The 17,553-nt window shown below is 38.2% G+C and overlaps 1 long non-coding RNA gene across 1 annotated transcript; it reads right to left on the bottom strand.

Annotated features, from left to right (window-relative positions):
* Positions 1–7,334: 7,334 nt before the first annotated feature.
* Positions 7,335–9,751, bottom strand: LOC306855132. The gene is made up of 5 exons (XR_013782901.1): positions 9,613–9,751; positions 9,326–9,371; positions 8,779–8,931; positions 8,385–8,477; positions 7,335–7,988 (listed from the first exon to the last, which is right to left on the bottom strand). It is a non-coding gene; the product is annotated as an uncharacterized lncRNA (long non-coding RNA).
* Between the last annotated feature and the right edge of the window lie 7,802 nt (positions 9,752–17,553).

The raw sequence follows: 17,553 nt of genomic DNA, 5'->3' as shown, positions 1-17,553 counted from the left end.
AAAGGACACTTCTTTAATCTTATTAGTAATCAAGTATCTATTTGGAGTCAACCAAACATTCCTCCAGGCAATGTCAGAGACAAAAAGAGCCAATAAACCGTAATATTTGGAATTGAAACAGAATTATTAAGAAATAACAAATTGCAAACTGTTGAAATGTGTAAGCTGTTTAATCTTTCCCTTTGAATGCAATGTGTTTTATTTAATTTTATACCCCTGACTAGTAATTGTTTTGTTTTGTTATAATATTTTTTTATTTGTATAACGCATTGCAGCCTGTCTGACAGACATTTCTGGCTGGATGAAGGTTCATTACCAGTGTTGCCAATTTATCTATTTTGTAGATTTAGAGACTTTTTTTTTTCAAAAGTTTAGGGACAAATATAGCAACTTCTTGGACAAACCTTATCTAAGTTCTCATCTTGCCCACTGATCTCTATTCATCTTTATATAGATCAGTGAATTTGGCATTATGATGTCATCTAGTGACGTTTAGCTACCAGTTTTAGCTACTTTCAATTGAAAGGAGTTGGCAACACTGTTCATTACCTTCAACTCAACCTTGCTAAGACAGAATTGCTCATGGTCTCAGCCAACCCAGCACTCTATACAGATAGGTTTGTCAACCATAACTCCTTCCAGGACAGCCAGGAACCTTGGAGTTGTGATGGATGATCGGTTAAGCTTCACAGACCATATTGCTACAACTGCCCGGTCCTGCAGGTTTGCCTTATACAACATTAGGAAGATTATACCCTTCCTAACAGAGCAGGCCGCACAACTCCTTGTCCAAGCTCTTGTTCTCTCCAGACTGGACTATTGTAATGCTCTCTTGGCAGGCCTTCCTGCATGTACTAGATCCAGATGATCCAGAATGCAGCAGTCAGAGTGGTCTCCAACGAGCCGAAGAAAGCTCATGTCACACCTTTCTTCATCAGCTTACACTGGCTGCCAATGGCCGCTCGCATCAAATTCAAGGTACTGATGCTTGCCTACAAGACAACCTCTGGCACTGCACCAAACTCGCTAGTTCAGACCTACACGTCCTCCAGAAGCTTGCGTTCTGCAAATGAACAATGCCTCGTGGTGCCATCCCACAGAGGCACAAAATCGCTTTCCTGTATGGTGTCAGCTGGTGGACTGACCTGCCTGTCTCAATCATCTCAAAAAACATCTAAAGACACATCTTTTTCGGCATCACCTGACCAATTAATACTAGCACTTACCTATTTTATTCTATTCGTTTTGGTCTAATTTATTTATGAGAAAAAAAAAACTAAAAAGTTGCTTTGGATAAATGCGTCTGCCAAATGACTAAATGTAAATTTAAAATTGTTTTTAGTATATAAACAAATCATTATTATTGGTTATTGTCCAGCAGTGTATCTGATTTCTTAGCCAATTAAAAGCTAGAAATAAGAGAAAAAATAAAGTTGCGTATACACTTAAAGTTAAAAAAAAAATTGAAGCTTGCATTTATTTGATCCAAAGTACAGCAAAACAGTAAAATTTAGAAATATTTTTATTTAAAATAACTGTTTTCTATTTGAATATATTTTAAAATGTAATTTATTCCTGTGATTTCAAAGCATCATTACTCCAGTCACATGATCCTTCAGAAATCATTCTAATATTCTGATTGGCTGCTAAAAAATAAAAATAAAAAAGTAAATAATGTATTATTATTATGATGTTGAAAACAGCGGAGTAGATTCAGGATTCTTTGATGAATAGAAAGTTCAGAAGAACAGCACTGATCTGAAATAGAAATATTTTATGACATTATAAATGTCTTTATCATCACTTTTGATCAATTTAACCCCTGGCTCCACTCTCCTGTGGCCTCTTCTGGCCCTTAGGGTCCAAATTCTCAATTTAGGCTCCTCCTTGACTTTTATTGCTCAGATTGAGGCTAGGCTCTACCCTGAGATGAGTATATGAAGAGCACAGAGCTGTGGGCTCCTTAGGCATATGGTCATTTTCCTTTTACACTAGACCCTCTAACACTTGCTCTCTCTTTTCTATTTCTATTCTAACTACTTGTTTTCTCTAACACTAGCATTCTCTATTCTTTTTATTTACTATTTAAAAAACCTTGCTGTGTGTACTGTGTTAGATTAACTGAGACTTGTCACATCACTTACATATTATTGCTCTTTTATTGGTTTTAATTGCTTCTGTTGTCCTCATTTGTAAGTCGCTTTGAATAAAAGCGTCTTCTAAATGATTAAATGTAAATGCATAAAAAGGTTATTTAAAGGTTTTTTACACATAGTAACATTTCAATTTAGAACTATACCAAACTGAAGAACCTCAGATATGCAGTTACATAGATTATCAACGGTCAACTCTTTCTTAAAATGCAATAGCTCTCTTGAGGATACTTCTCTCTTCTTCCCAACAAAGCACACTGTAAAAACTCCAACTCCAAATTTTCTACTCAGTTAAAAATTTTAAGTCAAGTGAACACATTTTTTTTTTTTGTTGAGTTTACAATCAAAACACCCTTCTGAGCACCGAGCACCCTTCTGAACACTGAAATGAGGAATGGGACACCCTACGGTCTCGTGGACTTAACGGACACATGCACACGGCGGCCACTGTAAGTTTGTAAGACCGCAAGTGCACATGATTTCATTTTTGGGTGAACCATCCCTTCAACTAAGGTTTTAAATATGACAAGTTTTTCCCCAAGATGGTACTACTACAAGCAGTTTACTAAAGTACCTCAATATTTAACTAATTACTTTGTCATAGCTCTAAACAATTTCTCTTTTCCTTCTTTCCCTAAATCAGACCAGACCCTGTACTGCAGGATAAAGCTGAATGTGCCAGCACTGACAGGTTTTTAATGGTTTTCGGCTGAGCAGGGAGGCCCTGACCGTGCTGCTGGATCTTCAGAGAAGTGAATGATGACATGGATGGGTGTTACTTCCCTTTTATTTACACATGCGAATATGCATAACAAAAAATAAAAAATGTACAGAAAGTACTCAAGCTCATTTACAAATAAATTACATTTGAATGAATAACGTATACAACTTACCATTTCGTTTTTAACTTACATCACAAAAATAAACTGCAGAAATTAGTTTGTTTCATTTACAATGTGACATAAAAAAAGGTATTGAAAATTTTCATGTACCCATTTTTTCCACAGTTTTCTCTTCTTGAGAGAAGCGTTAATAAATAATTGATTGTCTCTCCATTCTCTCCTTGCTCTCATTGTCTCCTGTGCTCTTCTCCTCTCTGTCTCTCTGGAACTGGATATCCTCCTTGAGTAGCTCCACCAGCTTCCACTCACCCCCTCACCTGTCCCAGGACACTTGCAATCCTAAGGCAGAGCAAATAAACCATGCCTGTTAACGACAACAGCAGCACATGAATTTCAGCAAAAATGTGTCTATTAACTTGATTACTTTGTATTTTTAAGTCCTTCCAAAGCAGGCTCATCTTCTCCAGAATAGTCGCAAAACAAGAGAAAATGGAAACACTTATGAAAAATATTTAGACAGTGGTGCAGTCTTTGAAAATATGATAAATGTTCCTAAAAGAAAGAATGAACTTTGTGTTGAAAGAAGTCTGGCGGCTAACTAGTTAGCATTTGAAAGTTATGTATTAAACGGGTCATATTATGCGATTCCTTTTTTTTTCCTTTTCTTTAGTATGTTATGTAGCTGTTTGTGCATGTATAAGATCTGCAGAGTTACAAAGGATTTATTCTATCTAAAAGAGAAGCCTGATCCAGACCGGGCTAAAACCCCTCATTAAAACACGCCCCCACATGTCTACGTCACGATGTGGAAATATTTGTGTAATGCCACTCAAATGTGCAGGTAAAGAAAAAAGCCGTGGTTTCAGTAACTGCAGCCATGTCAGGGAGACACTGTGTGTTTCTATGCAAAAGCAAAAGCACTTTATTTGGCCTTCAGAATGTAGATGCAATTAGGAATCATTGGTTAAGATTTGTTTACAACACAACAGCACAACCCAAATGTTCGAATTTCTGCAACGCATTTTATGGACGACAGTTTCCTGAACCTAGGAGAGTACAAGGCTGGCTATTTCTTAAAAAAAAAAAGGGTAAATTCCAACTTTGCTCTGACAATCTGCGCTTCTGAATCAGCGACTGTAAGTTTGTTTTGTTATTAGTTGAAGTATTTGTTAAAATGCTGAGTTTTGCACAGTGTAGAGTAACGTGTTGTGTGTGTGAGAGAGAGAGACATGGGTCACATCACAGTGGAGTCAACTGTCTTAACCGCAGCTTGTGTACTGCAAATACATATGAGCATCATCGTTGTGTCTGTCACGCGACTCTGTTCCCCTCTCGGGCTTGAACTGATGATAAAACTAACAACATTATTAACTGTCTTTATATTTACTTTGAAAGCTGAAGCTCGCGATTATGGCAAGGAGCGTTATATTTCCGACGCGTGCTTGTGGTGTTCGGCCAATCACAATGCATTGGGTCAGTTGGCCTAACAGAGCAGACTGTGTTTGTTGGAAGGAGGGGCTTTATAGAAAACAATGCATTTGAGAGAGGCGGGGCATAGAGGAAATACAATAATGTACAGTATTTTAAAAAATAATGTGTTTTTTTTTTTACATTAAAGCATGTCAACCTATTCTGTTACACCAAATACACAAAATAATGATCTTTAAAAAAGCATCATATGACCCCTTTAAGATATATGGTTAGAGGTACAGTTCAAATGTTTATGTTGATTAAACGAGTATAGAATTAACTGTATAGAGGTTAATTATGTGTTGTATGTGGTAGTGCTGGGTGATATTCTAGTTTATCTGGTACATAGTTTTTTGTTTTGTCATCCATTCATTCATTTTAGAAGCGCTCGTTCATGGCGTAATACAGTGTAATACAACACAGGGACAAATTAATTGTAAATTGACTATTAGGGTTTATACATAATTTCCGTGACAGAGTTCAAGATAAATCCTTCAATCTTACTACTGGAGCTGCCCGTATCAAATGATTATTAAACAGCAAGCAAACTATGCAAAAGCGGCAGTCCTTCCGGTGCACTCAGTGTCCGAATTCACTCACTCGTTTTCATTCACTCCTTCAAGTGAACTGTATGAGTGGACTAATGTAGGGAATAGAGAATGAGGGTATAGGGGGCGATTTCGGATACAGCCATGGACTTCCTCTTCCTCTGCCGAGTATTGTTCTGCATTTAGCACTCTCCTAGTGTTAGCTGCCTTACCGAGCTATTCTGTGTTCTCTAAGTCTAAGTTTAGTTTATTTTGTTTATAGTCTCATTTCCTGTTTCCTGCCCTTGTATCGTGGATTAACCCTTGTCTCACCGTTTCGCACTCTGTGTATACCTTGTTTGGATTATTGTTCAGGTTATCGGACTACCCCTCTTCTCAAGCCCTCTGGATATTGTTCACCGATCGAGGACCCACGCATGCCCTAGACCCTGCCTGTTATTTTTCTATGTTTATTAATAAAAGCTTACAAATGGATTCGCACGTCTCTCGTCTCGTCGGTGCCGTTACAATAACAGTGAATGGGGAAACTGTTACCGGAAAATGTTAAAATGGGATATGGGTGCTACCCAGTTAGACCTTTTATAAAACCTGCATTGAGATGTTTCAATTGCCAAAGATTAGGCCATGAAGTATGCAAGGGAAAGAATCGTTGTTGTAAATGTGGAGGTGAACACGGTTATGGAGAATGCGGGGATCTAGTTGCACCTAAGTGTTGCAACTGTGGAGGTCCTCGTAGTGCAGCATATTTAGGATGTATAGCACAAAAACAAGCCGTGGAAGTAATTAAGTACAAATCAGAGCATAATGTTTCATATGCACAAGCAGTAAAGAAGGTTCAAAATGAGCAAGGAAATAGGATGAGTTATGGAAGAGCTAATGCAATTGAAACACCAAACAGGGGAACAGAGAGGTATAAACCAGATGTAGATGCAAGTATGCTTATGGTTAGCAAAGTAAGCTTCACTGCGTTTATTGCTGAAGTTATCAACTGCACAGCACAAACAAACGGACAGAGAAACTGTAAATCATTATATCTGCAGCAGCTCGTCAGCTAGGTATAATGGAATTATCAGTTGAGAAAATTCAGACTCTATTAGGGCAATCTGAGAATAATGCAAGCTCTCAGGAAACCCCAGACAGACAAAGGTTAAGAACATAAGACATGCAGGATAATTCAATGGAATGCTAGGAGTCTGATTGCGAATGGTCAAGAATTCAAGAAGGTTGTGCATGAAATAACAGACCTTCCTGATTTAATATGCATACAGGAGGCATGGCTTAAATCGCATTTAGACTTCGTTATTCCAGGGTTTTTATCCATTAGAAAAGATAGATCAAGAATAACAGGTGGAGGGTGTGCAACGTTTATAAAGAATGGGGTGGCTTATAGGGAAGTAAAGGTAGAAACACATTATGAATGCATTAAGGTGGAAGTGTGGACATCATTAGGAAAAGTAACAATAATAAACTATTACAATCCATGTGAACAAATATCTTTAATGGAATTAAATAACATTTGGAGTAAAGAAGAATGTATAGTGATATGGTGCGGGGACTGTAATGCACACTTTGGGGAAGTCCAAACTCAGATAAAAATGGCACAGTGGTGGAAGAATACATGGAGGACAATTTATTGGTATATGCTTAAAGGATGGTAGTGGGACAAGGTTCGACATCAGGAAACAAATAAAACCTTGCGTAGATCTAACAATAGTTTCAGCATCAATAGCAGTGAAATGTCAGTGGGAGGTGCTAGAGCAGTCATCAGTTGGGAGTGACTGTTTTCCAATATTTTGCATGGTAGGATTAGAAATGCAAAGGAGTATGATGATAAAACAAAATAGATGGAAATTTGAGGAAGCTGATTGGGAGAAGTATAATAAGATATGTGAGTTAGAATTAATGAGTTCACTCAAAAAAATGAAACCTTGACTTTAATTAATTTTTTCTTGTCAACAGGTTCCACAAAATATAATTATGAAAGTTGAAAACAAATATTTCAAGGTTATCTAACTGAATGGGGTTGTTTTAGGGAGAAATAATATTTTTGACTCAAGCCAACTATTATCATTCATTTTTGCTCAACAAGAGACATTTGAGTTTAACTAACTAAAGTCAGTTATGTTATATGGACTAACCAAATTTGTTTCGAATTTGCATATTACATATTTGTTTATTCAAAGTAAACTAATGATTTTACAACAAAACATTAAATTCAAGCTTAATTAATCAAAATAAAACGCTTTCGCTAACTTTAATTTTTACTAGTTAGGTTGAATTAACTCTAGTTTGTCAACAGGTTCCACACAAAATACTTCAGTAAACTCAACTCAAAATTTATTAGTTCCTTTATTCACAGCACAAGAGTTTATCAACAACACAACTGTTTATCAATTCTGTTTTACAAAAGAGAGAGAAAAAAAAAAGTTAAACATACCCATGAGTGGCAGCATTTAAAGTTGGTTATCTTTACCTTTAAAAAACAAAAAAAACAACAACAACTCTGGACACGTTTTACATGCATGTCACCCAGAACAGTGGTGTGTGTCACACAAAAAAATAGAAAAAAGGTATGTAAACTTTCAAGTGTTTTTCAATTAAATGGTTTCAAGTGCAAAGCAGGCCTTCATGTTAAACGCCACACGCTCAATGTTGGTTCACTCATACAGTTTGTTTTTAAGCATCTGTACCTTGGTTGAGAGTCTGGTAGCATCCAGCTGGAGGAAGATTTTCTGAAGCACCTCAAAGAACGTTTTCAGTTCCTGAGGATAACTGAGGTTCAATGCATATATGACACCCATTAAGAGTGCACATGCAGAAGCGATGTCTCCCAAGTCGTGAAGCACTTCAACACCCTCAATCACTATTCCAACATCAACTGGAGTGGTGGTGGCATCACCTCCCTCAGCATTAATGCTGTAGATGCCAAAGACAACTTGTTCAAGGTCCCTCTGGGCAGCACAGCCATCTGAATCCTTTCCACACATAAAAATGGACAACAATGAAATCACCAGCCAATTACATAATTCCAAAGAGCTCATTGCATTGCAGTTTAATGTAATCCATAAATGTTTTAAAATAGTGCTTGATTACTAACTTTTGGTCCAAACTGATTCCTCACAATTTGTATACTCACTGGCCACTTAAGTACACCTGTATGATCTGATGCAATCTAATATAGCAGCGCTGCCACAAGTTCTACTTTTATAAGATAATTTTTCAATTTTTAGATTAAATTATCAGAAATATGATTTTGGTCTAGACCAAAATTGCCATTCCTACAAGTCATATCCCACAATGTTAAATGGATATTGTGATATTCTTAAAAGCCCTATACCGTTACTGCTGCAGTAATTGTTAGTATTACCTACCAGATAGTCTTTGAAGAGACTGCTCGGATCTTCATTTAGATAGATACAAAGTGCCCTGAGGAGGCACTCCCTCTTCTTTTCAACAGTTTCATTCTAAATAGAAAAAAAAGTTCTGTTATTTCTGTTGCTTGTAACTTTGAATGGTCATTTTGAACGTCAGTACATCAGTTTCCCCAAAATTCTGGTTATTTATCCATAGTGTGTAGTGTAAATACAAAATAGCAATTTGTTTAAAGAGAAAACAAAATGCTGTTAATCTCAGAAGCTTTGTGAAATACAATCAAAGAAATTTTATATTCATATTGGGTGCATTTGCAATGTTTCTGACAAATGGTAACACAGACTAGACAATTTACTTATTCCTAAATGTGTTCTACAAAGTAGTAAACTACACCTGTGCAGTCGGAGCAAAGGTGAAGTTAATTTTCTTTCCTTTAGATCCACCCGTCTTCAGCACTCTGATGAGCTGATCAGCGTGGTGGTCAAGTTGTGCAAAAAATGTTGTGACGAGGGGAACGGTGGTAATCCTCAGAAATTCTGCTTCCACCTTTAAATAATGTCCACAAACAACCTGTTATTGGCGTATACTAAATTTTTTGTAAAAACGCCATATATTACTGTATTCTATAATTCTTTCATACTGTCATTTGAATATTTAAGCACACACACCACCCAAAAAAACAAAAACAAAAAGTGATTTCAGTTAAAAGAAGCTTGACTTGCAAAAAATAAATACATTTTAGAAGAGTTTTACAAATAGCAAACCATATGACTTAAAATAATTTAAAACATTTATATAATCTGTTAAAAACTGAAATTATCAATTGCTACTGATAATTAAAAGTAAACAGGATACAAACAGAAACAAGCTACTCAGAACTAACAAATGAAATGGTCACGCAAGAAACAGTATTTACATTAGTAGATGTTGCAGATCTTACCTTGTGAGTACCTTGGCAGGAACAGAAAACACCTTTTATTAAGGACCTGAAAAATTGCAAAGGATAAAAACAAACAAAATGATTAGATAAAGATTTTGTGAAATTTAATTAATCTGAAAAACTACAAACCAACAAAAATAAATCACACTTTGTCATTTTTATATATATCTATGCATGTCTAAGACGCTAGAACTCTCTAAAACTAAAGCAGACCAAAAATAAAGAACATATCTCTTATTACAAATAAAAAATGATCGATACTGGTGGAAAAACAAATATCCTCCTACCTTTACCAGTCGTTGAAAAGGTAAGACGTCCCTCTGTCAAAACCAATCGAAGAAAATCTTTGCAGGGGGTCACGCAGGTGTGCAGATTCAAATACACGTTAGTCTGACGCGTCTTGCTCTTCTTCTTCTTTGGGGTTTCATGGCAGTTGGCGTCGCACTATACTGCCACCCTCTGGGTGTAAGAATTTTTTACTTAACATAAATGGTTTGTGTTTAGACAACGCGTTAGGATTTTGTACAGTTAAGTTGAGACATAATTACGTGGACCTTAATAGAAAAAAACATTTCAAGTCAACAAAGACAATTATTATAAGTAAACTGAATATACAAATATTATGTAAAGTGCACAACCTTCCTTGTTCATTTTTTTGAGTAGTACAGAGGATGATAATGATAAATGTACAGAGAAACTAAGTTTGATTTTGCTCAAAGCGGCAGAAGAAAGTATACCAAAAGTTGAAGGAAATAGGAGGAAGAAAGCTGTACCGTGGTGGAACGATGAATGCAGTAATTCAATTAAAAACAGGAATAAAGCATTTAAAATGCTGAAAAGAACATTGACACCATGAGCAGTAATAGAATATCAGAGGGAGAGAGCAAAGGCTAGAAGCACAATTAAGCATGCAAAAAAATAAATACTGGAGAGATTATTGTGATTCCATTGGCAAGGAAACTGAATTAGGAGAGGTATGGAATATGTTAAAGAAGATTATTGGAGTATATAAAACCAAAAATATGCCAGCAATCTCAGGAGAAGGAAAGACAGCTATTACAGAAAAGGACAAGGCAAAATTAGTTAAAACCTTTCAGAAAACACATAGTAAAGAAAATCTCGATGAGAATTATAAAATGAAAAGACAGGAAATTTTGAATCAACATCAAGACATATTTACTAAAATACCTGATGGAAAAAGAGCATTAGATGCTGAATTTGAAATATGGGAACTTAAAAGGGTATTACATAGATAAAACATGTATTACATGTGATAAAACGAACAGCACAAGATGGAATTTGTTACATTATGCTCAAATATGCAAATGACAGAATTCTTAAAGTAGTATTGGGCTTGTATAATAAGATATGGGTAGAAGGAAGAATGCCAAGGTCGTGGAAACATGCAATAATAATTCTAATAGCTAAACCAGGGAAAGATGCATCGATAGCAGGGAATTACAGGCCAATTGCGCTTACATCAAATTTATGTAAGCTGATGGAAAAAATAATTGTAAATAGGCTAAATTATGCACTTGAGAGTAAAGGAGCATTGGCACCTAATCAATATGGTTTAAGGCTGATCAACATTAGATGCATTAGTAAAGCTTGAAACAGATGCAAAGAAAGCTATAGCAGTTAAAGAGGGATTAGTGGCAGTTTACTTTGATATGGAAAAGGCTTATGACATGTTATGGAAAGAGGGAGTACTTATTAAAATGAAGAGAATTGGAATAGAAGGAAGAATGTTTAATTGGGTTTTAAGTTTTTATTTGACAGAACAATTCAAGTTCAAGTGGGTAGTGAAGTATCTCAAACTCTAAGTGTGGAAAATGGAACACCTCAGGGAAGTGTGATTAGTCCTATATTATTTAATATTATGATTAACGATATTTTTGGAAAAGTGGCTCCGGGAATTAGCACTTGCTTATATGCAGACGATGGAATAATGGGGAAAAAAGGAAGGAATATATCTTTTAATATGGATCAATTTTCAAGAAGCTATAGAAGTAGTTGGGAAATGGTCATTAGAATGGGGTTTCAGATTCTCATTATCTAAAACATGCTACCAGATATTTACAAGGAAGAAAATTAAAGAGAATAAAATGCTAAAATGATATGGGTCTTCTTTAGAGAAAGTGTCAACATTTAAGTATCTAGGATTGTGGTTTGATGACAAATTAACCTGGAAGGACCATATAGATTATATATTAAAGAAATGTGGTAAAGTTTTAAATTTAATGAGAGCAGTAGCAGGACAAGATTGGGGTGCTGACAAACAGTCATTAAAGGGCATTTATGTTGATCTTATGCGATCAACATTAGATTATGGATGCATTGTTTATGAGTCAGCATTGTCAACATTGTTAAAGAAACTAGATGTCATGCAAGCTAAGGCATTAAGACTCATTTTAGGAGCAGTTAAAACCACACCCATTGCAGCATTGCAAGTAGAAACATCAGAAATGCCATTATTTATAAGAAGACAAAAACTGGCTATGGCATACTGGATAAATTTGCAGGGACAAAGAGACAATCATCCTGTAAGGGAAGCCCTGAATGATTGCTGGGAAATTTTAAATGCAACAGGTAAAGGCATTGCATGGAAAATAAAGGGGTGGGTTAGTGAAGATGGTCTCAAAATCATTTGCACCAATAGTAGTCATATCCCCAATTCCACCTTGGATACTAGCTCAACCTGAAATAGACATAAAATTACACGAGAACAGAAGGGAAATGGTTGAAGCTGTTAGTATAAATGCATATGTAAATGAGTATATAAAAAATTCACACTACTCATTTCTTCAAATATATACAGATGGTTCAAAGAGTATAGATACTGGAAGGACAGGGACTGCATTCTATGTTCCAGAGTTTAAGGTGAGTAAGTCTGGAAGGATAACAGATGGTAAATCAGTATATACAGCTGAGATGACAGCAATTCTAATGGCACTAGAGTGGGTTTATGAAGTTAGACCTGATAAAGTAATAATATGCTATGATTCAATGGCAGTCCTTGGGAGTTTACAATCATTGGAAACAATTAGAACTGACATTTTAACAGAAATCATGATCAGGTTATACAGTTTACGACAGGTGGGAATAATAATTTGATTTATGTGGGTTCCAGCACACGTGGGAATTCAAGGTAATGAGGAAGCAGACAAAATAGCCAAAGAATCATTAAAAATGAAACACATTTTTACACATTTAAGAACAGGACATTCAAATCTAAATCATACTTTACACATTATAGGGAAACAACACAGGTTTATGTGATGTCTGTTTAATAGAAGAGACTGTAGAACATGTTTTGAAGAAATGTAAGGCTTATAAAAAAGAAAGGAGGATTCTAAAGGAAGAATTACAAGCAGTACGGTGCCAGGAATTCACTATAACCAGCTTATTAAATGATGGTCCAAATTCAGGAAAACAAATAAATGCAATCATGAGATTTATTAAGAATAGCGGGTTATATAATAGGACATATAGGAGTATTTAGTTCACTCTTTTCACACTTCATCACAGTAGGTTGATGTTGGTTCGCAACCCGCCATAAAACCAAAAGAAGAAGAAGAGCAAACCGAGAGGGATGCAGATTGTAACCTGTCACATGAACGTCTTTTCTCTGGCTCCAGACAACTTATGTTTTGTTGCTTTTGAGTGGTAACCATTGGTGCTACTGTGGATTTATTTGGAGATTTGTAAATTTGTTTAGAATGTGAGTGTTTTGTAAGGAAACTTGTAGGAAGGTGGGTGCCTTTTTCTTTAATTACTTTTCTCCTGGTAATCTGGGTAGTCAAGGAGATAGGGAAGTTTGTTTTGTTATTCATTTGCTTTTGGTTTATGTATAGGTAAGTTATGGTTAAAACTGAGTTAGAAATCTTTTTGTTTGTTATGTTGGCCTTTGCCCCCTCCTGAAGTTTGTTTCCCTTTATCTTTTTCTTATGATTTATTAAAAAAAAATTAAAGTTATTTTGTTTGGAGGTGTGTTATTGGGGCTGGAGTCAAGAGGTCCCTGTGCTTCCTCTCTCCAAAATTTGTTACTGCTACGCCCATTACCTCTAGACTAAAAGAGGGCTGGCACGTAACTGTATATTGTTGGGGAATAACAGTTAAAACCCACAGTTAAAGACCAGGTATGATGAACAAAGACCAGGAGTCAGAGATGCGATTAATTAAAGAGAAATTTTCTGAAGAAATAGTTTGCAGTTTCATCCGCAGAAGTCAGCTTTAACACTCGCGATGGAGTTCGTAGGCCGCTCTTCTTTTCAATTCAAAAACACCAGCAATTATATCCTAACAGAGGTTGCGTCAATGCATAAGTCATAAAAATTCTGATTGCTTCTAAAACCTAGATAAACTTAGACAATTTCCACATATGGACGCAAGCTTGAAGCATATCTTCTGATGACTATTTTAGTGACAAATGATCAGAGGTCCGACGCTCTCCAAAGACGTATATCTGATACGCTGGACATCGGCAGCGGAATGTTTGTCCTGGGACTGTCTGAGCGTCTCCCTGTACAGACAGATACTAACACACATACACAGAGAAACACTTATCTTACTTCAAGGTTGCCTCAGCCCTAAACCTTATCGGGCATGGTCACACACACAATGAGAGCAGCTTCTTAGAGAGTAGAAAGGCAGACTATAGCCATAATCAACTTATTCTCTAACATGCATAAATGTAACTTTGATTAATAATTATTCAAGAAATATTATAATTAATATTAATCTGAAGGCCATTGTAGATCTGCCATCCACTCCTTCAAAAAAAAAAAATAAAAAAAAAAATATGATATATATATATATATTGTGACGAGTCGGCTGTTTAATAAAAACCTCTCCGAGGCTTGACGCCACACCCACTGTGTCTGTCGTTTGCTCCTCCCGCCACAGTGGTGGAGAATGCGGGCAGGCGGAGCTAGACAGCGCAGTTGGGTAACACCTGATGACATCATCCCCTCTCGCTCGCAAAAAGCCGTGGAACCTGCTCGGGGACAGAGGAACAACGGGGATAGCCTCCCAGCCACCAAAGGGGTAAGTGACGTACTTTCTATTTGTCATTTACCCTGTGGCTGGTTGAGGCTGATAACTAATACCCGGTTTCTCTGTCCCGGTTCCGGCGCGGTGCGAGAGGGAGAGTTGCCCGGAGAGGAATCCCTGCCCCGCCCACTCCGACCGCTGGAGCCTGGTTGAGGAAGGTAGCACTCCCGCGTGGGCGGCGACCCTTGGACGGGGATGTCGCTTGGGGGGGGGGGGGGGGGGGGGGGGGGGGGGTGACGAGTCGGCTGCCTCCCCCCTGTCCATCATCACCACCCCGTCCCGTATTCGCCGCCCTTCACAAGGCTCCCGACGGGAGTGGGTGTGTGAAAGAGGAGGGGCGCTGAACACCCAGGGCTGGCGGCGTGTGATGAGGCGCACCTGATGTGAATAGAGCCTCATCACCGCCGCTGTTTAAACGCCGAGCGCGCCTCTCCTCGAGAGACCGGACTCAACCCCATGCATGCACGCTGGTGTCCTCGTGGGTCCAGGAAGGGAGCGTCGAGGAGGACTGCCGCACCCGTTAGGCGGCTGACGGGCCAGGATGCCGGGCCGTCGAATCCCCCAGGAGCGCCGGGGGCCCAGGAGATGGAAGAAGCCGCGCAAGAGACGCCGCCGCCACTCGCTCCCGGCCCCGAGAGGGGAGCGCGTGCGGCCACCGGACTCCGCCCCTTCCCTGGACCTTTCCCTTCTGAACACTACCCCCTCCTGCACAAGCCCCGCAGCACAACGAGGACACCAGATTCCCCGTTTATTTGGACACCTTTCCCCTTTGGACACTTTATTTTGCCTTTTTATTGTTTAATAAAAACCTCTCCGAGGCTTGACGCCACACCCACTGTGTCTGTCGTTTGCTCCTCCCACCACAATATATATATATATATACATTAGTCATGACCAAAAATATTGACACCCTTGGTAAATATGATCTGAGCTCTGCTATCGATTGCTTCAGTCTGTTCCTGTCTGTTGTGCTGCTGAGAGCTCAGCTCCGCTATTTTATTGAATCTTTACCTTACTTTCACCCCCTGTTGTTTGACTAATTTGATCATTCCCTTTTTAAAACCACGAGTGCAGCGCATCAGCTGGTTAGCTTGTTACTCGTGGTTCCATTCGCGTTTCTATTCGTGCCTATTATTGTTTTCTATTTTCTCGCTCCGTTTTCATTTCTCTCTCGCTCCGTTTTTCACGAGTTCATCAAACAACAGTGGTAAGTGTTAAGTTAAGTTGGTATCATTCTTCAGTCACGGTGAGTAATGGCTTCTTCTCCTGCTATAGTTGATTGCACTTCACGTCACATGTACAGTTTATCTCTCTCTGTCAGCGACGAGGGATTCACATGTGATAAATGCAGGGAAATAGTTAGGCTGACAGAGAAGATTTCAGAATTAGAGACACGCATCCAAACTTTAGTTGAGGACAGTAAGAATGTGAGGGCTGTAGATACTGCTTTTGATGCGACCAGCTCACGTAGTCCTGTACATTGTTCGGTCCTGGTAGAGCCCGTGCAGCAGGGCAACTGGGTGACTGTGAGGCGGCCTAGTCGCGGGTCAAAACACTGCTCTTCCATTCCGATCAAACATCAAACAGGTTCTCCCCACTCAGTGACGCACTCACTGAGAAACCTGATGAAAGTGCTCTAGTTATTGGCGATTCTATTGTACGGAACGTGAAAATAGAGACACCAGCCACCATAGTGCAATATTTACCAGGAGCCAGAGCGCCTGACATCTTGGCAAATTTAAAAGTGCTGGCTAATGCTAAACGTAAATTCAGTAAGATTGTTATTCACGTCGGTGCTAATGATGTTCGACTTCGGCAGTCAGAGATCACTAAATATAATGTTAAAGAGGTTTGTGAACTTGCAAGTACGATGTCAGACACTGTAATATGCTCTGGTCCGCTCCCTGCTTACCGGGGTGATGAGATACATAGCAGACTGCCGTCACTCAATGGCTGGATGTCTAAGTGGTGACCGCAGAATAACATAGACTTTATAGACAATTGGACAAGTTTTTGGGGCAGACCTGACCTGTTGAAAAGAGATGGTGTTCAGCCGCTCTTCTCTCTAGAAATATGGCACATAGTCTTAGAGTTCATACTTGACTAACTGAGGCCCAGGTCAGGAAGCAGACAGACTGGCTAAACCGACCGTCTGCTAGCCGTCTCACGTCACAGAAGTCAGTTAATTCTCAGCACATAGAGACAACTTCACCTAGATATCACACTATAGAGACTGTGTCTGTTCCCCGAACTAGAAAATACAGAAAACGTCCAAATCAAATTAAGAGTAACAATTTAATTGATGTTCAACAAATAAAAAATGTTTACAATACAGAGAAACAATTGATAAAGCTTGGTTTACTGAATATCAGGTCCCTTTCTACAAAAGCACTTTTTGTAAATGATTTGATCAATGATAATAATCTAGATTTGCTCTGTTTGACAGAAACATGGCTAAAACCAGATTAATACATTACTTTAAATGAGTCCACCCCCCAAGATTACTGCTATAAAAATGAGTCACGTCCAAAAGGTAAAGGAGGGGGGGGGGGTGTTACTACAATTTAAAGCAATATTCTCAGTATTTCTCAGAGGGCAGGCCTTAAGTATAACTGGTTTAAAGTTATGGTGCTGCGTATAACATTATCTAGAGAAACACGTGTTAGTGATAAATCCCCTGTGATGTTTGTACTGGCTACTGTATACAGGCCACCAGGGCACCATGCAGACTTTATTAAAGAATTCGCTGATTTTCTATCTGAGTTAGTACTGGCTGCAGATAAAGTCTTAATTGTTGGCGATTTTAATATCCATGTCGATAATGAAAAATATGCATTAGGATCAGCATTCATAGACATTCTGAACTCTATTGGGGTTAGACAACACGTTTCAGGACCTACTCATTGTCGAAATCATACTCTATATGAAATCAATTTAATACTGTCACATGGAATTGATGTCAGTGGTGTTGAAATATTGCAGCAGAGCGATGATATCTCAGATCATTATCTAGTCTTGTGTAAACTCCATATAGCTAAAACTGTAAATTCTACACCTTGTTACAAGTATGGTAGAACCATCACCTCTACCACAAAAGACTACTTTGTAAGTAATCTTCCTGATTTATCTCAATTCCTCAGCATATCCAACAGCGCAGAAAAACTTGATGATGTAAC

Source organism: Barbus barbus (assembly GCF_936440315.1).
Source record: "Barbus barbus genome assembly, chromosome: 35".
NCBI classification, from domain to species: Eukaryota; Metazoa; Chordata; class Actinopteri; order Cypriniformes; family Cyprinidae; genus Barbus; species Barbus barbus.
This window is presented reverse-complemented; position numbering and strand designations above follow the sequence as displayed.